The 22,958-nt window shown below is 43.1% G+C and overlaps 1 long non-coding RNA gene across 1 annotated transcript in view; it reads right to left on the minus strand.

The window, feature by feature from the left end:
* Positions 1-292: 292 nt before the first annotated feature.
* LOC123377431 overlaps positions 293-22,958 on the minus strand; it is an 82,231-nt gene continuing 59,565 nt past the window's right edge. The window contains exon 4 of the long non-coding RNA XR_006582208.1: positions 293-399. This is a non-coding gene — a long non-coding RNA (uncharacterized LOC123377431). The remainder of the gene's footprint in view (positions 400-22,958) is intronic.

The raw sequence follows: 22,958 nt of genomic DNA on the forward strand, positions 1-22,958 counted from the left end.
ATGTGGGTTTGGCTCGTTTCCTATCTGTGTGTAGTTTCCCCCAGCAGATGCATGAACTTTAGCAGAGTCTCTTTAACACTTCATTAATTATTGAGAGATGGCAGAAGTTGTACGCTCCCAGATCAGTAAATAGTAATTTAGAGGAGTGGGGGGTTGCATAAGTGAGTAGCTTTTTCACTACAGCTGCACTCCGAGTGGTACCAAAAGTCTTCCTGTGCTTTTTGCCAAAAGAGCTTGTTAGCATAACCTTTATGGGTTACATTATTTTTTTTAAATAACAATAAGAACAATTTTGGTGCTAAATATGTGAAGCAAGAATGGGTGAATACATAACATTTTGAACAGATCTATGCTCCCCGCACTTCATTCATTTTATGATCTTCATATTGGACTGCAGAGCTGAAAGGCATAAAGACAAATTAATTTCATGATTATATGTTACACACAATCATAAAAAATTTAACATTAATTACAGCATTGCTCTTCTCAGCAATATACTTGTCGTTAAGTTAGGGCCTGGAGAAGTTGGGAATGGTTAGCTAAGGTTATCTTATTACCAGGATATTACTTCATGGATTCTATGATCCATCACTCGGGGGCCGAGGCTTTCAAAGGTTGAAGCCTAACTTTACGCTTCCAAGGCCATAGTTAGGCTCCTAGATAAATGGCTTGAATTACAAAAGTGCTGAGTACTAGGCCTGGTTGAAAAATTTCAAACAAAACATTTTCCCATTAGAAAATGGGCTTTTGTTGAAATTTTCTATAGGAAAAGATTGATTTTTGCGTAATTTTTCATCAAGAACATGGTAAACCACAGAGAGACTGCAGAGCATCATGGGAGATATAGTCCTATGATCCCCACTCCGCAGCTGGAGAGAATGGGGGCACTAGGGACATGGAAATACAACTCCCATGAGGCACTGTGGCAGCTCAAGTAGATGCAGAAATTAAGGTTGATCTGACCTGAAGCAAAATGTGTTGATCAAAAATTGTTGGAACTGCTTGTTCCATGAAAAGTTTTGATATTTTGACTTTTCTTCCTGATTTGAGACAGAAACAAATATCATAATATTGGAATTTCTCACAGGATGGAAATTTTGTTTTGTTTTTTATCACCTCTGTTGAACACCCTGCTACACCAATTGAAGTCAGTGGGTGATAACCACTTCTGAAAAATCAAGGCATTACCTAAATTGGATTTAGGTGCCTAATTTTAGGCTCGTAAATCTTAATCCTAACTCACTGGGTCTGAGCCAATGGAAGTTGATACAGCAGTGACAACTAATATAAACCCATTTGGCACACTTCTATATTTGATTGTCAGCTCGCAGGGGCCTTCTCTTTCTTTATATTCTTCTCTCTCACCCACTGGATCTACAAGATGAGGGAGTAGCCACCTGGCAGCTTCTAAATGTCCCAGCACAAAGTTACCATGCAGGCCTTGAAGTAGAAGGGGGTGTTATGCACAGAGGCAACGAAGTCCAAACATTATCTAAACCCAGGCCAGTTGTAAACATTTTTACCAGCTCTGTGGGCCAACTTGCATTCATTGTTTGTTGCAACCTGCATGGAACTTGGAGGGAGGATCATAGGTTGCAGGAGGGAAACGTATAGAGGAAGCACCAGGAGCCAGTCTGTGTGCACATGACTTGAATGTTAGTGGCAGTTGCAGCATCTCTGTCAATAGCTTCCTTAAAGATCCAGTTTAGTTTTAGAAACATGGAGCCTTCTCATGTTATTACCTAGGATGTCATACATAAAACATGGTGGCAGTAGTCAGTCTAGTGTGACCCATACCAAGGAGAAGATGTGATTAATAGGATAACAAAGAGAAACCTAGAAACAGACGAAATAGGCAGCGTGAAGGGACTCAGACCAGTGGGAAAGCTTGATTTGCATCCAAAAAAACTTATAGAAGTATGAAAGCAGCAGAAGCAGGAATTGAGTCAATATATAGAGATAATCATGGAAGACAAAACTGGGACAATGAAGCGAAAGCTTTCTGCCTATCTCATTTGGGGGGGGGGGAAGGATGAGAAGTGAATTAGACACTATTGCCAGAATAATGCCCAAAACATTGAAACAGCTTATAAAGGTGACTGATGAGTACTGTGTCCCCAGACAGAATAAGGTTGTAGAGAGACAATTTTTTTTACCCAAAAACAAGAAGCAGAAGAGGGAATAGGTATTTACATTACAGACCTGCCAACTGTGGCATTCTTATGTAACTTTGGAGGCATTAAAGATGCCCTAATTAAAGACAGGATTATTTGTGGGACATGTCATTCCAGCTTACAGCAGATGTGAGAAACAGATCTAACCCTGGAGAAATGCCTCCAAATAGGAAGGGAGAGATGGGACCAAGTGCTGGTGATGCACAACAAAACCGTTCTGAGGCCGGTGCACAAATGCAGGCCATACATAAGAAACCCATGAAACAAGGCACTAGTCCTAAAGTACTACAGTCCTGGGGAATGGCTAAGGCTACAGCGTGATGCCTCAGAAGGCGGCCTAAGAGCAGCACTGATGCGAAGCCCAGCAACCCTTTGCATTTGCTAGTAAAACCCTGACAGACGCAGAAAGGGAATATGCTCAAATAGAAGAGGTGCTATTGGCTGTGCTCTTTTGATTGGAACAGTTCCATCAGCTGGGCACAAGGTGGATGTGCAGTCTGATCTACCCCCTACTGCCAGGTCAGGAATGTGGGATTTTATTTAAAGGGGCTCAAGTGTAATCCTAGCAGCTGACATAATGAGACTGATACACACTTCATACCTGGGGACAGAAGCATGCCTGAGATGAGCGAGGGAGTATCTCTACCAGCCAGGCACAAATGCCAAGTTGAAAGCATACATACAGTCATGGGTGGTGTGTGAACTCCCAGCTGGGGGAGGCAAGCCCCCAGTCCTGCCCCTTTCACCAGAGGCCTTGCCCTTTCCACCCCAGCCCCGGAGCGCCAGGAGGACAGGTGGCACGACCCCAGCTCCGGAGCGCCAGGAGGACAGGTGGCACAGACTGATCCAGGGCCACCCCACAGGGAAACTGGTCACTGGAGCTGCGTTGAGTGGAAGCAGGAGGGAGGTGGCGCATGGGCACGGCCACATTTGGCTGTTTGGGGTGGCACAGCCTCTCCCAGCCTATGTTACCCGCCGCTCATGCATGGAGTGGTGCATAGTGTGCAAAAAGTATAGTGGCCGGCAACAGAAGGAAGCTCTACAACCTAATGAAATCCCAGCCCGACCCTGGACAAAGGTCAGAACAGATCTGTTCACTTGTAATGATAATAACTACATGAGCACAGTAAATTACTACTCCCATTTGTGGGAGGTGGACTATCTGGAGGACACTCAGGCAAGAATTATGATCAGGAAACTGAAGGCGCATTTTGCAACATATGTCATACCTGACATGCTGCCTCAAACAATGAGCTGCAGTACGCTGCAGCAGATTTCAAATGATTCCCAGCTAAATGGGATCTAAGGTACCTACCAACCAATGGGAAGAGAGAGCTGGCAGTAAAGACAGCCAAGAGTCTGGTGGCGGAGGCAAAATAGACAGGAAGGCAATGTTGGACCATCACAGGCAATGTTGGACCATTGCAATACACTCTCCCAGGAACTAAACAGTAGCCTGGCACAGGGACTGATGGGCTGGAAAAACGAGACGCTGCTTCCCATTAGAGATAATCTGCTGCAGCCCATCAGAAGAAGGACAGACAGTACACGGAAGCAGTTAAGAAAATGCCGGGCTAGACAGGCAGTCTGCTACAACCAAGGAGCCAGTGACCTAAGCCCACTACACATGGGTGAGCTGGTCTGGGTCCCACCATCAAATAGCTACACAAAGCAATGGCAAAAAGCCACAGTCCCATCTGCAGTGGGACGCAAGTCATATTGAGGTAGGTACAGACTCGGGATGGCAGTGGAGACAAAACCAAAGACAACTGTGGAGTAGTGGCAGACAATAGACCCATGGGACCAAGGCCAGAACCAGGAGATAGACTGACATACCTCATTTCTTCTGACTATATGTGAGCAATACAACAGGACAACACCCACCAGAATTACAGCAGTGGAGTGGAAGTAAGTTCCCCACCAACAGCAGCAACACAAACCAGAAGTGGCAGACAGGTTCTAGGACCAGCGCTCTTAGAAGACTATCAGGCCTAGCAGAGGTCATGATAGGCTGGTGGTAAAGGCCACATCCCTAGGGTGGGCTGTGTACTAGCAATCTCTGGCCTGAGCAACTCAGCAAACACTGCACAGAAGACACAACAGCAACAAAAATTGATGAAAGATGTAGAAACCTGAGTAGGTGTTGGAGGGGGGAGCACAGGTTGCAGGAGGTAAGAGTGTGAAGGAGATGCCAGGAGACAAGTCTTTGTGCATGTGGCTTGAATACTAGTTGCAGTTGCAGCATCTCTGTAAATATTGTCCTTAACAAAGAGCCAGTTTAGTTTTAGAAACATGGAGTCTTCTCATGTTATGTACATGCAACAACTGTCTTGTTTTAACCACTTAAACGACTTATGCTTTTCCACTCTGGGTGTACTAGCCTGGTCTAGCTCTTGAGTATCCGATGGGAGCTTGGTGTAGCTCAGAATGGAGGATGGCTTTAAGCATCTTCCCCATCTTTGGCATAAACTAAAGCAGGTGAGGATTGCCATGGAATAAGAAAACTCTGGCCATACCCTTTGTGCCATCTTGGGGGGTGGGACATTAGTGTAGGAACCATTACCAGAGGGTGACTGACTAACATCTGAACTGTTCTTTTTTTGATCACTTAGCATCTGCTAACAGTAATAATATATTTTTCACATTTTTCTTTTTAATATGTATTTGCCTGACAGACTGGAATGGCTCAGAAGAAGCATTCAGTAGCTGGGATAAACTGCGCATCTAAACTTCCATTTTTTTGCGGATTAAAAACAATCCAGGCCTGCTCCTGAACTGCTCTGAGCAAAATGTTTCTGTGCCCTACAAACACCAAAAGTCAAAAGGTAGCACGGTGGAGATAGCAGAAAAGGGCACAATCAAACCACTAAATGTGGATTTGTAGCTGGTCTTCAGTAGCTCATGGTTCAAGGATGGGGTTTGCTGTTCAACCCATTGTATGTTTCTCCATTGCATGACATGATTGCGTCATATGTTCTCGTGTGGCTATACAGTTCGATCCATGATGAGCAAGATTGCAAACTGTTGTCACATAGGAATGTGCAGGCTCCCACAGAAGACACGGCATCACATGTGGCCCTTTTTTTCCCATTAGTTTTTTGTGTCTATCTTCCTCAAAGTGTTTACAGCCTCTATTGATAATTGCCATGCGTATCTGTCCTTGGTGCCATCTTCGAAGTTATCAATATTTATGTTGCATAAGGGCATATTATATTATGGGTGTCTTTGAAGTGTTTTTGTTGACCACTCCTCCTGCACGTTCCAAGTTTCAGTTCGCCATAGAGAACTTTTTTCAGGAGTCTCTCCTCACCTATTCTGATAATGTCCTGTCCCTCTAAATTAAGCTTTGATGATCATTGCCGGTAGTTTTTGATCTTTCAGCAATGTTAATGATGGATACTTTGACTTGCCAGTGGACCTTCAGAATAGAGCATGTGGCATTTTTCAAGTTGTTTAATGTGTCTGTGGTAAACTATCCATGTTTCATGCCCATGTAAAAGGCCCTTTGCTGTATTATACATCATCACTCTTATTGACTGTTTGACGGTGTGCTGGTTGAGTATCCTATGGTGAAATCTTCTGAAGGCCTGGCTTGCCTTTCATAGTCTGTCTGACATTTCTTGAACCAGGGACCCATCACCAGAGATGGTACTGTCAAAGTGTATAGCTATACATTAGACAGCTAGGGGTTAGGCACAAAACTAAATTCCAGACCCAAATGTTCCCCACATCAAAGCCAGTTCACACATGCTGCCATGTGTGCCTTTGCAGGGGACTTCCAGGAAAAGGAGGCCCCGCCCCACCAGGGACAGGGTACAATACTACTGAAGGATTTGCCATTTGCGTTCCAGTGACATGTTACGTAGAGTATCAGCAGATTTTAGATGACTGAACTGTGCTAACAACTTTAGCCTTATGTGGAGATGGAACATTTCCCTCACTGTGTAGCCCTGACCAAAACACATCATGGTTCCCCCTTCCTCCTGTGTAACAGGGAATGTCCATTCTCTATTCCCCCATCTCCACTCTCACACATTCATAATGGGAGACATTACACCAGATTCTGATTGCATTTATACCTGTGGAAATATGATGTGACTTCACTGAAGTAATGAAGTAATCATGTCTTTCCCCTGTTTGCCCCTGCGGGAATAAACACTCCCTTTCCTTCCCTAGCTGGCATGGCATAGGCAGTATTACTAATCTCAAGCATTCAAACAGGTCCCCAGAATTGAGAGAGGCTGAAAAACCATGCGACTTTTAAAAAAGGTATGGTTTTTGGTTTGTTTTCTTTCTGGTTCTGAGCCTTTAGGATCACTGTTCCAAGCTTTTCTGTGCAGCCATGAGAGCTACAAACTTGCATTAAAAAAAAAGCAAGCTGAGATTCTGATGTGGTCACATGATTCCAGAAGCTGGGGCTCTTAAAAAAACACACCCCCCAAAATAGTGAGAGTCATGATAAAAGTGCCAGAGTTGGCAACACAGACACTGAGAAGATTCTGAAAGTCACTTGGATCAATATTTAGATTTTCATGAGGTAGCAAGTTTGGAAAGCTTTGAAGGTGGCTATTTGCATTTAAACCCTAATTGCAAGTGGAAAGAAAAGCACGCTTAAAATAACAACCCCCTCCTTTCTATGCCTCCCAGTGTGCAAAAGAGAGGCTTTAAGACTTTGTTTGCCAATTTCCGTTCACAGTGCTGGCGGGGGGAGGCAGGTTTATAGCTCCCCCCGTCCCTTTTTTTAAAAAAATATGAGAAAGGGAAGTTCACTGTAAGTTGAAAAGCAAACAACCAAGCAAAGAATTTCCATGTACAAAGCAGATGGATGTGCATGGCCTTTCTTGAGGGAACTGGGCAGGTCTCCTTAACCACAGCTTGTTTTGTACTGCACATCACTCTGCACTGGCAATTGTTACTGTGCACCTGTCTGTAATTTCAGAGGTTCACCCACCTCAAGCAAACTATATTTAAAAACTCGACGCTGATAAAAAAAAAAAAAAGTTCAGAGGAAGGGATTTCCTAGTTCACAAATAAAAATGTGCAGTTGAGCGCTCACTAAGTAAACAGAAAACATGGGCAGCTGAGAGAAATCAATTTAGCTGAACAAACAATGTTCCATGTAATGAACTACTAATTATCCTTTTATGCCATGTCAGTCTGAGTGATTACAGAGCTGTGCAGTTTAATTTGACGTTTGAGCATTGCCTTGCTCCATTAGCCTCATATAAAGCTACGACACGTCGAGAGGGGGGGAAAAGTGGTGTATGGGGCGGAGGGAAGCTGTCTGTATCTGGAACTAAGTAAGCACCTGTAGCAATATTAAGGAAAATATCTTTTGACAAATATCCTGATGGTGATAAAGGGCCCAGCATCTGGGGACTGTAGCAAGTATGAGGAGACATCTGCTGCCCTTTCCGAAAACTTAGCTCTGTGCGTTGATGGTGTCCCAGATATTTGAGGCTTGCATTGAACTATCCATAAGTACAGAAATAAATTCCACACATCAGACACATAGACAGGTTGTCTCTGTCTCCAATACACAGGCTCCTGCATGGTGTTTGCCTTTGGCTGCAAGCTTTGAAGAAGAGGATGCGTGGGCCTCCCAGATTTGAGAGGGGAAAAAACAACACTTCGTGGGCATAAATATCTTTCCATGTGTGTGTGGTGTGGTTTATTGGGGGTCCCTCCTCCCCCCACACATATACACTTTTATCTGGCAATTTTCACACCGTAGGTAAAGCAAAATCCCCTTAGTGTTTGGGAAATCTCCTGGTTAATCTGGAATTGAAAGAAGTGTATGATAAATACTAGTTTATTATCCCACTGTTTGTCCAACTAGCTGTACTGATAACAGGATTAAGGAGAATTAACATGTGGAGAATTATTTGGTATATACATTGTGGCTATTAACTCTGAGGATACCAGTGTAATTACCATATTCTAATATCTGGAGATAAACATTTTGGACTTGATTCTCTTCTCACAACAGTATAAATTCAAAGCAATTCCACTGCAGTCACTGTGTAAACTAGTATAAGTGTGGAGAATTGGGGCTATTGTCCAGTATAATAAAATGCAGAGTCTTCCATTACAAAACAGTGACATTAAGAATAAATTTGACCTAGTGTAACTAACATAACAGTTTCTAGGTTAAATAATGACAAACCTTCACCCAAGCAAAAATTTAAAGTAGGTTTTTATAATCTGTACATTGGAAATGCCTCCCATTTTCAATATCTTCAGTACTGAAAATTGTTAGTGGACTGACAGATGCTAAAATAGTCCATACTCAGGGGAAGCTGATTGGCAGGTGTAAAAGTGCTTCAGAGCACTCCAATTTGAGTTAAAATTAAATGAAATAATTTTTCAACGGATCAGTTTTATTGCTCATTCTCTTTTGGAGTAAAAATCAATATTTCCCCCGAAAAATAACCACCCAAACCTGGAAACCCCAAGGATACATTTCAGTATGTTATCTTTCATATAGGATGTACCATCTACAGTCAGATCCCCAGCTGGGGTAAATCAGTGTAGCTACATTGACATCAGTGAAGCTATGCCATTTTACAGCAGCTGAGGCTCAGGTCCACAATACATAACATATTCAAACATCCACCCTCCAGAGTTCTTGCAGTTTCCACACCTTGTACCATCATTCAGTTTGGCCCTTTCTTAGGCAATTCCCAGAGTTTCCACACTGTCCCCAGTTTAAGCAAATTTAGAGCTGTTGAAAAGTATCATGTTGACAACCCTGAAGAGTGAAGTCCTCTTACCCACAGTACGAGTATCACGAAATTGGCCGTTTCCCTGACACATTTTGCCTATAGGCTTCAACCGTAATCTGGCGTGACCATCATTAGAGAGGTTCAGTCTCCATGCTCATTCGGTTCTTGGCCTTTCTACTGAGCCAAGAGCCACAGCTGCGATTGGTGGGTTTTGTTATTTGTTGTTCTCAGTGGACAGGTGTCCAGAATTGAGAACACCAAGCTCATTATGCATAGGATCCCAAGCACCTACAGGGTGATGGCAACTTTTTGGTCACTGCCAACCTGAACCAGGTTACAACACACTGGGTAAAATTCAACTCTGGTGTAAGGGACAGGATTTAAAAATAGAACTGCATCTAATCACTCCAGGGCTGAACCAGCCCCATTATTTCTTTTTAATCTGTCACTGTTGTACACATTGGGGTCTCTCTCCAAAGAGCGTTTTAACTCCCATTGATGCTAATGGGTGTGACATGCGTGTATCCAGAAGAGAATAGATCCCATTGACTATCGTAGCTCCCTGGACTTGAGTGATGCTCAACACTTGATTAACCTAAACTAATGAGGCACAACTAGAGCCAGTGGAAATGCACAGGACGCATGCTCTCTGAAAGGCTGTCGTGCAGAGTTTACAGTGGTGTTTTCCAATCAGACACACCAGGAGGGCTTCACCCTCATCCTGAGAGAGACCAATGGAAAGTGACGACAAGAAAAAAGTACACTCTTAGGAGCAAGCACTCTCTTCCTTACACATGTGTACAGTGCATAATGGGGCCCTGATCCTTGGCTAGTGCTCGTGCAATATAAATAATAATAAAAATGACATAGAAGATTGTTTCAAATTCCTGGGAAGTTTAAGGTTTTGCAAGATTTGAAACAAGATTTGATGTCAGCTCGCCACTCATGTGCTCTTCCACTTCATAGGCCAGGAGCTTGGAGGTTGCCTGAGATTCTTTCTCTAGGGAATTCAGGTGTGGCAAGAGCAGGGTCTCCTTCAGGGCTCTCACCAGATAGACACCTGGTCCCACAGGAACTTTCCCAGCTGGCATTAGGCAAGCAAGAATGACCAGCTCTTTCCAACATAAAACACTGACAATTTGGCAAGCAGGAACCTGTGAAATCTGTGAAAAGCCAGTGTCCCATGCAGTGAACACTGGTCATGTACCGACAAGTATCAACCTGGTCCTGAAGGGAGGCCAACACTTCTGCAAGGTGATAAGTACCATCATTTATTCATTGATTCTCCTGCTCATGGAGTGTAGTGTGCACACTTTGGATCACCCATCTTCAGAGCCCAGTCTCCTGCCAGTGTTGCAGCCTGCCCTGTATTAAGGCTGAGGTAGGCGAGGTCAGAAGCCACAACATCCCGCCAGCATTTGTGAGGCCATCCACAAGGTCTTCTCCATCCACCTTTTATTGGATCAAGGGCATAAAGCTGGTGGGCTTGCATGGACTCCAGCATATAGAGCAAAAGTCGAAGCATCCTGAGCTCGTGTTGAGTCATTTGGGAAGACATTGGAGGCTGGTTAATCTGACACCTGACATCCTTGTTCAGAATGTGATGAAACCACCATGTATGCCTTCAATTCATCCTCACTGGTTCATGTTGTAAGTGTCCAGCTGACGCATTTGAATCTCTGTGGTGGCCCAGGTTTCAGAGCCATACAAAAGGATAGGAGCCGCTGCTGCTTGATAGATGTGCATCTTAGTCCACGCTGATATGTAGCGTTGATGCCATAGAGGCTTCCAGAGCATGCATAACACCCATAGCCTTGCTGATGCAATGTGTCATATCAGCAAGGCAACCTCCCTCCTTGGTGACAACAGAGCCAAGATACTCAAGTTAAAAAGAACAGGAGAACTTGTGGCACCTTAGAGACTAACAAATTCATTTTAGCATAAGCTTTCGTGGGCTACAGCCCACTTCATTGGATTCAAATAAGTTAACAGATTCAACTTCTTGTCCATCAGTTACAATGGGTAGGAGTAGAGGTCCACCATCAGCTTGGTCTTCTTCCAATTGACTTGAAGACCAAGCTTAACACTCAAATTAATGCAAAGGGGGGTCCTATTAATCTGCTCCTTCTCCTCTTGAAGTTAATGGCAAAACTCCAAGGGAAGCTGGATCAGATCCTTATACAGGTAAGAAACAGTATTAAAAATCGGAGTCTCATGTAAAACATGTAGTTAATTGGGAAAACTAGATGCAAAAGTTCTGTAGTACATCAGTCTTTCTCATTGTATTTTACACTGCCAGTGCATTCCAGGTCACAGCAGGTTAGTGTTTTTGTCATATCTTGCAATGCTTGCCTTTATGTAAGTGCTGCTAAGAATAAAATTAGCAGTGGGAGAGAAACGGCAGTTTGATGTCTAAATTTAGAAAACTTGATGAATAAATCTATTAACTTCATTGCAGGAGGAGAAAAGAATAGCAACCCTTTGTTTAAAGGAAAAATAAAATAAATATAAAATAAGAGCTGATTGCCCCTTTAGTTTCTTGAGGTGGCTGATTTAAAGTCTTCTAATTCCAAGTAGAAATCTAAATATTAGTTGATTGCCTGGTTTGATTCATGGGACCATGACTTAAGAAGACATTTTCCAGACAGATCTAAGAGGTTTTGTTGAAAATATTGTCAAAGGGGTCTCCTTTCAGCATTTATTGGAGAGGGAGAAAAACAAAAGGCTATGTCCTCTTCATTACCTGGCATAGCATAAGGCAGGTTCTTCCAGGTGTCCTGTGCTAACATGACAATTGTAACACTGACAATAATCACATACAACACCCCAGACATCGGGCAAGCAATACTGCTCACAGTGTGACAATGACTGGAAGGAGTGAAAAGCTGATTCCTAAAATAATGGTGAAGTGAAATAGCACAGGGAGCTGTGGGTTTTAAGAGAGAGGTTCCAAGCTTATAACACAGGAGACCAATCATTTCCTAAAGTGAAGTGAACCCCAGTGCAGATGGCCTGCTTAGGAACATATGCACCACTTAAACCCCATGGTAAGGGCCAGACAGGGTATATATACATGGAAGCTCTGATCCAGCAAAGCACTTGAGCACATGCTTAACTTTAAACACATGAGTAATCCCATTGACTTTGGTGGGACTACTCACATGCTTAAAGTTAATTAAGCGTGTGGTTAAGTACTTTGCTGGATGGTGGCCAGAAGGTCTTTCTGCCCTGAGGTGGCATCCACCTGGAGAAGAGATCACAATTTCATGGATCCTGAGCCATGCCTGAGGATGGATTTAATTTGTCCCAGTTCTGTAGCACATCTCCTTCTTCCAGACAAAAAAGGCTGCCTCGAAAGTCCTGGTGCCAATAAAGAGGCTCTAAGATGGGAGTCAAAAGTCCAGAAGAACAAAGCGGTATGACTACAGATCTGTAACACACACATCCCAAAGCTGCTATTGCAGAACCTTAAAGAAACAGCCCATGACTTTGGCAATGAAATCAATAGCCATGGCATGACACTGCTCTTTACTTAGCTTGCAAATAAAAAAAGGGAACCCTGATATCTGAGCATGTTAAATCCCTGCTGAGCAGGAACAAGAGTATGCCTCAAAATGTTTATTTTCTTCCTTTAAGAATATTTGCTCAGCTTTGATTTTCAGTGTTTCCAGTTGCCATATCAACCTGAGAAACTTGCTCTGCAATTGACAACATATTTTTCAACACAGGATTTTAACACTGGTTGCGTCAGCACAGAGTTTCGATTGCTAATGTTCTCTTTTTTTTTTTTTTTTTTTAAGCGTGTATCTTCCCAGATAGCCCATGTTAGTTTGGGAATATGCCATTCCCTGTTTACTCAACACTTCTCAGGTTTAAAAATGTCTCCTGAAAGGCAAGACACATTGGACCAGAATCATCCCAGCTGCAGGAGAGAGGTCAAAAATACAGGCCACATCCTTCGGTGTCGAAAATCAGCATCACTCTGTTAACATCAGTAGAGCTATACAGCTGGGTGCCTGGGCCTGTACTCTTGCAAGGCAGGCGTGCTGCACCGCAGGAGAGATTCAGTCGTCAAGGAAAGATGGTTACCATTGCTACCCTTCTTTTGGAAATTCGACCAATCAGAGTCAGCTTCATTCTCTAGAACTCTATAGGACTCTAGAAGCCTTGCTGAAAGAGGAGATACAGTGATTCAATGGCGAGCAGAACCCCTTTTATTTGAGGTTGTGCTGTCTCCCTTACAGCTCCCCTGGTGGAGGGGAGCTTGTAGTCCTCTGGTACTGTTAGAACCTTTGCCCTCAATCCAGTGGACTTTCAGTTGCCACTGGCCAACCTACTGGCCTAAACAGCTGTGAATCTGGTGCCAGTGCATGAAGTGAGTCTGATAGAGTGAGAGTCTATAACATTTTTCATGGTGATTATACTGGGCTTTTAAAAAGAGAGAGAGAAGGAGAAAAGAAAGGAAAAAAACCCTGAATCTCTATCTTTTTAACATGGAGATGCCACCACAGCAGGAAATAATGGATTGCTGTGATGGTGGCTTGCCTGAAAGCCTGTAGATTTATGTAACGAGAAATACAATTCTTGCAAAGGACATTGTTAAATCTTTTCAAAATTTCAGCAATAAGCCATTTTATTGCTAATAATATGGCTAGATTCTTCTTTTGAAGAATCTAAGAACGTTCGACGAGAGGGGAAAATGGATAGGACTTGAGGCACTGTAATCTATATTTTTCATTTACCTTGCTTGAAGCTTGAACAACACATGTGCCACAAATGATTTGTTTATTACTCGGAGCCCCTAAGGGGACCGGTATCCAGTCTCGGGAGCATAATGGCTATTCAAATGAAAGCTTTAATAGATTGTTGCAGATTTGATATCAATGCAGCAAGAGAAAGAGATATGCAAATGTTCAGAATTAAACAAACTAGCTGCCGCCTTTCACCTCTGGAGCCGCGGTTTCAAATCTGGATCACATCATAAGTGAAATGAGTTTGTTGGCCTCAGTCCAGGTCTCTGGGGAAGTTTTTTTTTTTTTTCTGTCTCACAACAACATTGCCCAGTTTGAGATGTTTGGCATCTAACTGGCATTTGTGGCTGAGGAGAGCTCAGGGGGGTTTCAGGTCAGGACTAAGGTATAGCAGGGGAAACAGCTGCAGTCCAGGTCTGCTTGTAACAGGGCTGGCTACCACCCAAGTGCTGCCTCATGGCCAGAGGTAGCGCTGCAGCATTCCCCTCCTCCTGTTGTCTCCTTCACAGCCTTCCGTAACCAAACTCATGATAGTTCAAAGGAAATTAAAACATTCCCATCCCGTGGTCCAATTTATTCACTAAGTACACACTGGCCCTCGAGCCCCCAATCCCAGTTAAATATCTCTCTCCCGTTAGTTGGGGGGTTCCCAGAGTTGGGCACCGTTAAAAGCCTCTGCGAAAGCTAATCTTGCTGCTGCAGATCTCTGCCTCCAGAGCATCCCCCACCTTACTGCAGCCACCTGCTGCCCTTTATAGGGAAGTTCCTGATCCCACTCAGGTGGGGCACATCCTGTAATGAGGGTTGGTTTAACCCCAGCCCATGGGACAAGCCACCCTGTTACTCTGCCCTATGCCTAGCTTAAATCAGGGCTGGTAATCTCACCCTTTGATTCTGTATAGATTTTTATACCACACTCATCACCATAGCATCTGAGCGCCTTCCAGTAGTGCATTAAGAAACATGACTACACAACAATCACATGTTGTTCTCTTATCCTCTTCCCAGGGGGAGAAATGTATGCCAGTGGAGTGTCGTGCCTTGGCAGGGTTTTTATTTAACTATACATGTTGCTCCGTGTTTATGTTGCAGAAGGCAAAGTCAAAGAAATGTGTCTTGCACTTGGAGTGAAAGGTGGTGAGGTTTTTGCTGGTCCTCCTACTGAATCATAGAAATTAAAGACAGAAAAGGCGCTATTCACAAAGATCCCAATGGCCCCTATATGTTGTGTTAACCGTTGTGGCAGGAGGATCCAGTTATATGTTTGGAGAAAGTCGAGCAGAGCTGTAGCTTAATTTGGGGACACAGTTTATACATGGTTCCATCCCATCTGCACTGCAAGACCATGGTGAGGGATTGCCTTGTTGTTACCAGGGTCCCCGTGATACAATTTACCTAGGATCCTGCCCCAAATCCACCTCGAGAAATGCTCGTATAACACCCTTGTCCACCCTACAATTGAAACTCTGCCAGCAACAACTAAGAACATGAAACACTGGGGAAAATAATAATTATACATAAAAAAAAACCCGTAAAAGTTTTCAGTGTCTTCTAGGTTCCTGTAAAACTGCTATTATCTTGTCCAACCCCCAGAGCTTTTTATGCAATTATCAATTATGTCAGTTGGATTTCAAAATGCAGTCTGAAACACAGAGGCCACATTTCAGGAAAGAATGCTCAATATTGAGAAGCACTCCTCTTAGCGGTACTTTTATTTGTTATTTGTCCAAAATGGAACATAAAAATAAGACAATGGAAAAGGTTACAGCGAAGGATGGTCCTGTGGTTAAACCACTGGGTTGAGATTCAGAAGATGTAGGTTCAGTTTCTGACTCTGCTGCAAACTTCCTGTGTGAACGTGGGCAAGTTGCTTTAATCTCGTCATGCCTCACTTCCATAGCTGCAAAAATGAGGATAATGGTAGTCCTGATGTCTGTCTTGTCTACTTGGATTGCAAACTCCTTGGGGCAGGCAGTGTCTCTAACTATGTATTATTAGTATGAGTGGAGCCTAAGGGTCTGTCTGTGCTGAATTGTAAACCTGAGTCTGTTGGACGTGGGCTTGTGGATTCAGTGGGTAGCTCTACACAGCAAGCAGAAATCCTTAGAGAGAACCTGGCAGAAAGTCTCAAGCCCATGTCTATAGACTCAGGCTTACAGAGCTTGCATCAGAGCAGTAAAAATAGCTCATGGCAACATGGCAAACAATAATGGGGGTATTGTAATACATAGGTAATAGTTGAAGGATCAGAGATCCTTGGAGGAAAGGTGCTGTAGACATCTCAGGTGCCAGACTCTGTGTGCTTTTTAGTAAGTTTGATTCTTTTCAACCCTGGTTGGGCCTTAGGATGTTTTTCCAGAAAGTTATCTTGCCTAAACTTTAATATGGCTAGCAGTTGATTTTAGAAACAAGTATGGAGATGCCAGTAGATTTATAGGAAGCAAGAGTAGCAGCCATTCATAAAAAATATTTAAAATATTGTACAGAATGGGTCTCAAACCCTATGGCTTGGGGTAGTGACGGAGCAGTGTTTGGTGCTATTGCTGTAGAATAATATGGGATTTGTAAATGGAAAGATGAGTGGATGTGTTACTACTATTTGGTCCATTTTTCAGTGAGAATGAAAGCACTGAGCACTCCAGGACCTGTACTCAAAAGTAGAGCTGGTTGGGAATTTCCCAACAATGTATTGTTTCACTGAAAAATGTTGATTTGTAGAAACTGAAATTGTTTGAGACAGAGGGCTGGTTTCAGCGAATCTCCCAATTCTAAAAAAAAATTTGATTTTTTTTAAACTGGCAAAATGTCCCAATATGATAGTTTTGAAACAGAAAGTTCCGTGTGTGTATTCTAAAAGATTCTTTGTTTTGTAATTTTAATTTATTCTAAACCATCAAAATTGCAGTGAAATGTTTCAAAATGAAATGTGTTGTTTGAGCCAATTTCAAAAATCTTTCCGATTATTCGTTTGTGAAAATTTTCAAGATTGACTTTTTGTCTGTTTCAGGATGGGAACATTTTTTTGAAAAGTTTCATGGGATGGGAAATCCATTTGCCATCTGGCTCTACTCAGAAGAGACCAAGGACAGTTTTTGTTCTCTTCTTGGTCCCACTTAAGTACGGCCATGCTGGGTCAGACCAATTGTCTATCTAGCCTAGTACCCTGTCTTCTGACAGAGGCCAGCAGCAGATGCTTCAAAGGGAATGAACAGGATGGTAACTATAAAGTGATCCATCCTCTGTTGTCCAGTCCTAGCTTCTGGCAGTCAGAGGTTTAGGGACACCCCAAGCATGAGGTTTCATCCCTGACCATCTTGGCTAATAGCCATTAATGGACTTATACTCCATGAATTTATCTAATTTTTTTTAACCTAGTTATACTTTTGACCTTCACAAAATCCCCTGATAACAAGTTCCATAGGCTGACTGTGCATTGCGTGAAGAGGTACTTCCTTCTGTTTGTTTTAAAACTACTGCCTATTAATTTCATTGGGTGACCCCCCGTTCTTGTGTTATGTGACAGGGTAAGTAACACTTCCCTATGCACTTTCTCCACATCATTCATGATTTTATAGACTTCTGTCATATCCCCCTTAGTTGTCTCTTCTCTGAAATGAACAGTCCAAGTCTTTTTAATCTCTCCTCATATGGAAACTGTTCCATTTCCCTAATCATTTTTGCTGACCTTCTGTATCAGTACTGATATATCTTTTTTTGAGATGGGACAACCAGAACTGCATGTAGTATGCAAGGTGTGGACATGCCATGGATTTATATAGTGGCATTATTATATTTTCTGTCTTATTATCTATCCCTTTCCTAATGGTTCCTAACATTCTGTTAGCTTTTTCGACTGCTGCTGATTTCATACCAATGCCATTTTCTTCATGCTGCTTTCCATGACCAAATCTGAGCCAGACTCTCAGTTTTGTGTGAATGGCAAGTGGTTTATTTTTTCTTTTAAAAAAAAAACAAAATGTTTCCTGAGTACAGAAGGGTGTCTGATCACAAACAGCTTTTTAAATGATTTTAGGAAATAGTTTGAAACCAGACCACGAAGTCTCTCGTAACTGTAGGCTTGTCCTAATTTGGTTTGTCACTGGCAGCCCATTTTCATTTTCCTCCCCAACCCCCCCGCAAGAGCAAAACATTGTGTGTTACTTTTGAATCGGGATTTGTAGGAAGCTGCTACACTGAACAAGATACATTAGTAAACAGCAACACCTTGTGGACAAACTGTATCAGCTTTTCCAAATTATGGAAAAAGCTGGTCGACATGATATCTCTATACTTTACCCTCTGTCCTAGAAAAATCAAATTTCAAATGGAACAAATTAAATGTGCCATGTGTTGTGATTCATGGTAGTATCAAGAAAGAGTGTTATTTCTAAATTTCTGCAAAACTGAAGGTGCACAAAGCAGTGGCCAATATAGATAGGGGATCTGGAGTATTCTAACCTCTGGGCATGGACACAGCTCCAAATAATGTCTGTGGAGATGATGAGGGGAGAATAGACTCTCAAGTGCAGCACCTGGAATTCAAAAGGTAAAGAAGCAAAACATGACTTGCTATAGAAATGCTCATCACGGGACTTGCTGGGCATTAGTGGATGCTCGCATAAACAAGGGCTCAGTACCAGATCGGTCAAAATGAACCTACCATCCATTAGAACAGTTCTGCCTGTAAAGAGTGCAGAAGTCTCGCGAGGACTTATATACAAGTAACGATATGTCCACATCTCTCACCAAGTCAGGTTAAAATGAACTACTACCTCTGGTCAACTGATACGTTGAGAAGAATATTTGTTACAAATTTGGCCCTTTAGCCTGTACATGCACCAATACTAAGCTGAGCGTTCACCATCCAGAATGAACGAACTATGTTCACCTCATGCTACTGTTCATTTCTTCTCTTTGCTTCACGTGGTAAGTGTTGTTTCTGCTCCCTGACTGAAACCTTTCAAGCCAGCGACGGAGGTATAACAGGCTCTCTAGCGTTTTGGTGGAGGCAATATTATTTGTGCTGAAATTCACAAAGCTTCATGATTCTCAGACTTCATCAGTTATATCGAGTGGCTGTCCAGATACTCACACACCAATAATAGGACATTACAAGTCACAGCAAACTGAATTTGGTGTTCTTGCACAAAGATATTTGTGAACTAGGGTTTCTTTCATGTTCAGCCAGCTCTCCTAAACCCTCTCTTTAACACAGGCTATAGCTGCAAAGCTCCAAATCCAACCTGCCTCAGTGAGAGAAGTGGACATACCATTACTTGTATGGAAATCCTTGTGAAACTTCTGCATTCTTTGCAGGCAGAACTGTAGTAGTGGGCGGTAGGTTCATATTGACCCATCTAGAATTGAGCCCTTGTTTATGTGAGCATCAACTAATGCCCGGCAAGTCCCTTGATGATAATTTCTATAGCACTTCATGTTTTGCTTCTTCTATGAAAGCTCCTTTGAGGATCATGCCCATAGTTTGTCAAGGGTGCTGTAGGAGTCTGATTCCAGCATCAGTAATGCTGGTTTGACAAAGGGGTAAGTGTGACTTCAACAGACTGACTCCTGATTTACATACACAAGGATAACCAAGAGAAGAATCGGGGCCTGTGTTTCTGCCAGTCAGGGTTCTTGCAAAATGTCCATTTTTAAACTTACGTGTTTATTATTTATTTGTGTTGTGCATCATGGCAAAGGAGGGCTTTAAGGGAGGATTTGAAGGTGGACAATGTGGTGTCTCTGTAGGTGTTTAAAGGGAACTTAAAGTGGGCAATGAAGGCTGGCATCATTGGCCAATCAGAGGCAGGAGGCAAAATCATGATAGCCTCTGAGAAATGATAGGTTGCATGGGGATAAACTGTAAAGGCCTTGAAAGTAACGCCAGGTAGTTTCTGTTTGATGGGATGGAGAAGAGGGAGCCAGTGAAGAAGTGCAAAGAAAAGTATAACATGGTCAAAACAACAAGCTAGGGATTTTGGCAGCTGCATTTGGGATAGATATGAGCAAGGCAAGATGGGATTTGTCAAGGCCAGAGAAGGAGATGCTGATATTGTGACAGACTGACAATATCCTGGACAAGTCTTATGGAATTAAGATAAACTTTACTGAATTAAGTTAAACCTTATTGAATTGGGTTTAATACCTTTGGGGTCCATTGTATTTTTCAAAATGCAGTTGTCTGTTGTGGCATTTTATGTAACTCCTCTAGCAGGTGGGGGATGGTAATGTACTTCCTCTGTTATCAGCCCCGTGAAGCCCAGGAGAGGTGTGCATATACTAGTTCCCATGGGCAGCGGGTATCCATAGGCCAGGGAAGGCTATGCCTCCCCAAACAGCCAGGTGTGGCCCTGCCCAAGCTCTGCCTTGAGGCCCCACTCCTGTATCCTGCTTTTCCCCCGTGGCCCTGTCCACACTGCTTGTCTTCCCACTCTCACTCAGCCTCTCTCTTCAAGCGGGTGGGGGCTGGGGCTAGGGTGGGCCAGCCAGCATCTCAGGACTCAGAGCCGGGACTTGGGGCAGGTTGGCCAGCAGCCTGGGCTTGCTGGTGGGCCAAGATTCATGGTGGCCAGAGGGCCAGGACTTGGGGCAGCTGGAGCTGGGCTCCTCCAGGCACGGTGGGAGACTCGGGGCTCTGGTGGGGGAAGGAGTGCAGAAAGGGCGGGGTAAGACGGGGCCTCGGGCGGAAGGGGTGGGGCTGGGACTAGCCTCTGCAAACAGGGGGTTGACGCACTGCCCAAACTAGTTCCAGTTGGATTCTCCAAGGCCCAACAGACAAAGAAAGGATTTTTGGATAAATAGCCTGATTTTACATAGGCTCAGGGCCTTCTTTCTGATTCAACTGAGGTATTAGCACCCCTGGTTTGCAGAAGGCCCCAATCCTTACGGAAGGCTTGGAAGAACTGAGCCTATGGAGGCCCCATAAGACTGGATGCTTGTTCTGAGCTGAAGCTGCAATGAATTTGAAATCACAAGGAAACCCCTTGGGTTGGGTGTTCAAGGCCTGCTCCTGCCAAAGCCCCCCATGAAGGTTGGGGTGATCTCTGGTTCTTTTATTATTTTTAATGTGTTTTCTCTGTAATGCTTTTACCGTAAGAATAAAATAGCCTTGCATAAAAGAATTGCATGGGAACTATAACTGTGGGCAATCATGCTCTTAACCATCCCTGAGGAGCAAGCGAGCAGGCAGGCCTGCTTGCGCAGCCTGTCTCTGCCGGGAATAACACAGTGAAGGCAGGGAACTGTGCAGCCTGGAGGCACTTCAGTCAGAAGAGAGTGAGATGCAGGTCTCTACCCAAGAAAGGCAGCAGCCCGGGGAGCTGGAAGCCTGACAGTGGGTGCCCTTGGTGAACCACGGAGCTGAAATACAGGTGCAGTTGCCCTGAAGTGTGACAGATATTGCAGGAGTCAATGTTCTATTAGTCAACTTGATATTATCTAGTCTTCGAATTTCAGGGTTGTTTTTTTTCACTGTTGTTTTTAAGAATGAAAAGCTATTTTCAAAATGAAGAATATTCTGAGATTTGATTGGTAAGACATTATTTTTACTGGTAAGCTGATTCAAGGCCTCTGATATTTTTCTTTCCAGCTGTCAAACAGGTGTCCCTCACTAAACCAAACCAAACCAAAAAATCATGTGAGAACTTATTGCCTGTCAAAAGCCAAATGGAACTCTCTATGTAAGTAGTCTAGGGTGACTTCACACTGCAAGTTGGGACACTTTCTTATTTGAATATGGTTGTGTTTGCAAAACAAACACTTGTGTAACAGTATCTACTCTATATTTAATGCAGGCTTCATTCGAGCTATTTTATATTTCTTTTTCAAACATACTTTTGGACAATTCTCCAGTTATCATGGAATAGTCACTGGAAGGGACTTTAAGGTGCCACCGGACTCCTCGTTGTTTTTGTGGATACAGACTAACCCTTCTGTCACTGGAAGGCAGTATTTCCTAGTGGCTAGTATCCGGGGTAAGGATGCTATTTCTGGCTGTGCCAACGGCTCACTGCATAACCTTGAGCAAATTCCTTAACTGCTCTGCACCTCAGTTTATCTGTCTGTAACATAGGTTTAAAAATACTTACCTAATGGAGGTGTCAGAGAGACAATGTCTCTCTTACCAATAGAAGTTGGTCTTATAAAAGATATTACATCACCCACCTTGTCGCTCCAATATCCTGGGACCAACATGGCTACAACATGGCAAACAATAATGGGGGTATTGTAATACATAGGTAATAGCTGAAGGATCAGAGATCCTTGGAGGAAAGGTGCTATAGAAAAGAAAAGTATTCTTATTATTAAATTGAACATTTTTCCCTCCCCCCAAAACACATGAATTTACAGTAAATTACACAGCTACAGGGGCAGATTTATATTCTCACTCAGATAGATGTAAATGAGAAGGAACTCTTTTAAAGTCAGTGGAGTTACAATAGTGTAAAAAAAGAATATGGGAGCTTAGACTCAGGCCCATCCGTTCATACTGTTCACATCAACTTTTAATGGAAATAAAATGGGTGGAAAAACAGGAATGTATCAAAGATTTTTTTTTTAATTTTAAACTTAGAAATAAGATGTCTGGACTGACAATCCTGCAAGAAAAAGATAATCCCTGCAAACCCCAATATTAGTTACATTAGCCTTTCTATCTACGTAATAGAAATTCAACTCCCCTGCGGAATCGTTTTTCAACTTCTTTCCATGAACACCTAAAATACTGAAGAGACTCTATTTTAAAAAAAAATAGCACCACTAAATCTTCACCTCATTGACAAAATACCAATTTCATTCAACAGAATCGTAATTAATCTAGTTTGAAGGTTGAGGAGGGCTGGCGTATCCCCTTAACTATGGGTAATGAAAGCCCAAAATAGACTCAGGCAGCTTAACATTCATGACTTGGAATCCTGCCCTTAACAAATGTATTGGATGTTCTTACATGGCCTCCTGGCTGCTTATGCTCATATATCCATGTGCTTTGATGGCATTGTGCCCAATCACAAGGTGGCATGCCAGTTTCGCTGGGGGCATAGGTACCACACAAAGAGGGGGGCTTTGCTGGGCAACCTGCCTAATGCTGGAAGTGGCATCGCTTATGTGTGAAATTCCCTTCCATTGTGATAGCAGCGCCACACTGGTGCCACAAAGCCCCCTCGGACTTATTAACACACTTATGGGCCAACAGACTGATGGTAGAAGACAAGTTGCTCCAGGGTAATCATGGCTGCCAGATAGACAAATTATATAGCTGCAGGTACCTATTACAGCCAGGGATGGGGTGTAAAAACGTCTAATCGCATTTG

This window comes from Mauremys mutica, chromosome 9 (assembly GCF_020497125.1).
Source record: "Mauremys mutica isolate MM-2020 ecotype Southern chromosome 9, ASM2049712v1, whole genome shotgun sequence".
NCBI lineage: Eukaryota > Metazoa > Chordata > Testudines > Geoemydidae > Mauremys > Mauremys mutica.